The 3,378-nt window shown below is 37.6% G+C and overlaps 1 non-coding gene across 1 annotated transcript; it reads left to right on the top strand.

Annotated features, from left to right (window-relative positions):
* The first annotated feature begins 2,218 nt into the window (after nucleotides 1-2,218).
* Nucleotides 2,219-2,326, top strand: LOC144711558 (small nucleolar RNA R71). The gene has a single exon (XR_013583608.1). It is a non-coding gene; the product is annotated as a small nucleolar RNA R71 (small nucleolar RNA).
* Nucleotides 2,327-3,378: the final 1,052 nt, after the last annotated feature.

Below are 3,378 nucleotides of genomic sequence, written 5' to 3'. Positions count from 1 at the left end.
AAATAGGGTAAATGAAGCCAGCTTTGAGCCACTTGGTAATCTCTTTGGAAATAGCGTCATGCAAATAGGGATTGAGGCATCGCTGATGTTGTACCGATGGCTTTGAACCCTCTTCAATAAAAATTCTATGTTGGAAAATATCAGGACTAATTCCCTTTATATCTTCAATTGCCCATCCAATGGAACACTTATGCTTCAGTAACACCTCTAAGAGATTAATCTCTTGCTCAATCGTAAGTGTAAATGAGATGATGATTGTGTATGTCTTCCCTAGACCTAAAAAAGCATACTTAAGGTTGGAAGGAAGGGGTTTGAACTCTAATTCCTCTGTGGGCATAGATATGTAATCACTAGAATGCTCCTTTCCTTCTCCTTCATACTCCTTTTCTTCAAGGGTACTATCCTCTACGGCCAACACATCATAAATCAGATTTCCTATGGATCCTCCATCATCATCTTCATCTTCTAAAGAACATGTATAGACATCCTCTTGGCTACTATCAGGACATTTCATCAATTGGAAGATTGGTAGTTCAATCTCTTCTTTTCCCATTGACAATTTAATTTTTACTTCATTCCTATCGGTGTTCACTCTTGCTGTAGCCAAAAATGACCGTCCCAAAATAATAGGCGCATGACTAATTTTCCCCCAGATTTTGACATCTACCACTATAAAATCCACTAGAAATGAGCATTTCTCGACTTTCATAACTATGTCCACTAATTGCCCACATGGTCTTCAAATTTATCCATCCGCTAATTGCAATTCTAAATTCAGCTGTTTTAATTCTCCAAGCATAAAAGTCTCAAATAGGGTCTTAGGCATAATATTAACACTTGCCCCTGAATCAAGCAAAGTTTTGCTAAATATTTCACCTCTAATTTCACATTTGATCACTGGTGCCCCTGGATCTTTGCGCTTTTGAGGCAATTCATTCAAAAAAATTAGACTAATATTCTCTCAAAGTTGAATCATCTTTGCTTCCTAGGAGATGTACAGAGGTTTTTCACAAATTTGGAATAATCGGGGATGTATTGTATTGCATCTAACGCAGGGATTTCAACAGTGACATCCTTGAAATATTCAAGAAGTGGACTCTCTTTCGATTTTTCTTTCTTAGAGTTCAAAACGCTAGGGAAAGGAATGGGTGGACAATATGCTTGTGGGTTAGGTTCCTTTTGTGATCTTCCTCTCCTACATTCTGATCGTGGTTCTCTTGTTCGTCTTATTTTTCCTCAACCACTTTTTGTTTTCTCTAGCCACATGCATATTGCGTAATTCTCTTCAACTCCTAAGTTTGGACACCACATTCATATTTTTTTCTTCATCATCTTCTAACATATAACTCACATCATCGGTATGTTCACTATCTATGCTACACATATTATCAACATAAAGTAAATTACTCGGATTAAAGTAAATTACCTTGCACCCATTTTTTAGATTCATCAAGAGTACCTTGCAGCGCTCCACCGTGCCTGATTGGTTGACGTGTTTGATGCCCAATCTCCAACTTGAGCTTACCCATATCTCGTCAATGCCTTTCCTCCATTTCTTCAATAAGCTTGAGCATCCTCTTCTTGTCCTCTTGTATTTCTTCGATCACCTTGGTGAGAGTTGCATTGGTTGGATCTGGAAAGTTCTTGTAAGGTTGATAAGGCTGTTATTGAAGTTGGGGGTTCGCTCTTGGTTGGAAGTGTTGTTGGGGTGGGCGATTGTTATTGTTCCATCGCTGCCCCCCTAAATTGCGTCTAGGAGCCCATTGAGCATTGTTTCTCTCCTGCCTACCTACTGCATTAACTTCTCAGATCATTGGACAGACTTCTCTAATGTGGTCACCACTGGAGCATATGTCACACGAGCTTATTTGATTACCCAAATATTGGTTGTGTGATGCTCCACTACTCTCTCCTTGCCATAGATAAATCATTTTTTCATTCATCTTTTCTATAACTTTCCCATCATACCCCCAATCTGTCCATAGTAATTTGAGGTTTGACGACTCTTACATCCGACAATCCACCTTTTCGAGGAGTGATCCATACATGATAGAAAACACCTTGGTGGTAGGCTAAATTGTATAATATTTTCTGGAGGAGGGCCATAGCTTCATCTTCATACATGTATCCTAGTGCACCTCCACTAGAAATATCCACTCTTACCTTTTCAACATCATTCAACCCTTCATAAAAGATTTGCACCAATTTCCATGTGAGAATGCCATGGTGTGGGCATTTTCATATGAGCCCCATCAATCTCTCCCAAGCTTCACTAAAGTTGACATTGCCTTGCTGAAAGTTTCTGATTTCTCTTCTAAATGAATTTGTCTGTGCCACTGAATAATACGTCTTGAAGAAACTTTTTCCATCTCACTCCATGATTCAAAAAAATTTCCCAACGTTCTAAACCAATCCTTGGCTCTATCCTTTAGGACATGAGGGAATAATTTCATTCTCACTGTCTCTTTTGAAATCCTAAGGTAACTACAACTATTACAGGCCTCATAAAATTGTTCTAGGAAATCATATGGTTCCTCATTGGCTTTTCCTAAAAAGGATGGTAGGAATTGGAATTAGTGGGGATCTATTCTAAACATCACATCATCTTCAATGGGGGAAAATATCCTGCTCAAGATAGGATATTATGATGGGTCTGAATAATCTCTCATCCTCCTCCTTCCTTCATTGCCTACTTCAGGATTTCCTACTCGATTTCCTCCGAGATCCATCGATGGGATTCTAGCAGTTATCGCTTCTAGGGGTGTGGGTGAAATGGGGCATACTTTGGTTGAGTCGGAGTTTGCCACTGGCTCAGTTCTGTCACTATTCTCTGATTCAAACCTCGACCTAAGCTTCATAAATAATCACTAAGTTAAAAGACAAGCACCCATTGGTAGTTAGCCACAAGAAAAATTTTGAAATATTAGATTAATAATGACTGTCTCCTATAAGAAATAAAATGTAGTGCAAGAAAGTTTGAGATCAATAATTAGCACTTTCTAAACAATTAAAAAAAGAATTCAAAATATATCCTACAACACTCAATTGATAGAAAAGAAAACAAATTTAAAATTCCTTCGGGTTGCTTCCCCCGCAACGGCACCAATTAATAAGCCAAAAATAGGGGTGAATTATCCAATTAAAATCACTTATCATTTTTAATTTTAGCTTATACAATAAAATGTATAAAAACCTAACTTAACATGTATAGTGATAAGTATAGGTATTGTCCAAGGGAAGCTAGTAAGGCAATTAAATTGCTTATCCAATTGAGTTATCTAATCCTAATTAGGGTTAATTTAATCTTTAATCAAGATCAAGTTACCCTAATTATATGACGAATTTATAAAGGAGGGTACAAGAGATGAGAAGAATAGA

This window comes from Wolffia australiana, chromosome 13, assembly GCF_029677425.1.
Source record: "Wolffia australiana isolate 7733 chromosome 13, ASM2967742v1".
In the NCBI taxonomy this organism is placed as follows: domain Eukaryota; kingdom Viridiplantae; phylum Streptophyta; class Magnoliopsida; order Alismatales; family Araceae; genus Wolffia; species Wolffia australiana.
The sequence above is the reverse complement of the archived record's forward strand: the minus strand, read 5'-3'. Positions and strand labels throughout refer to the sequence as shown.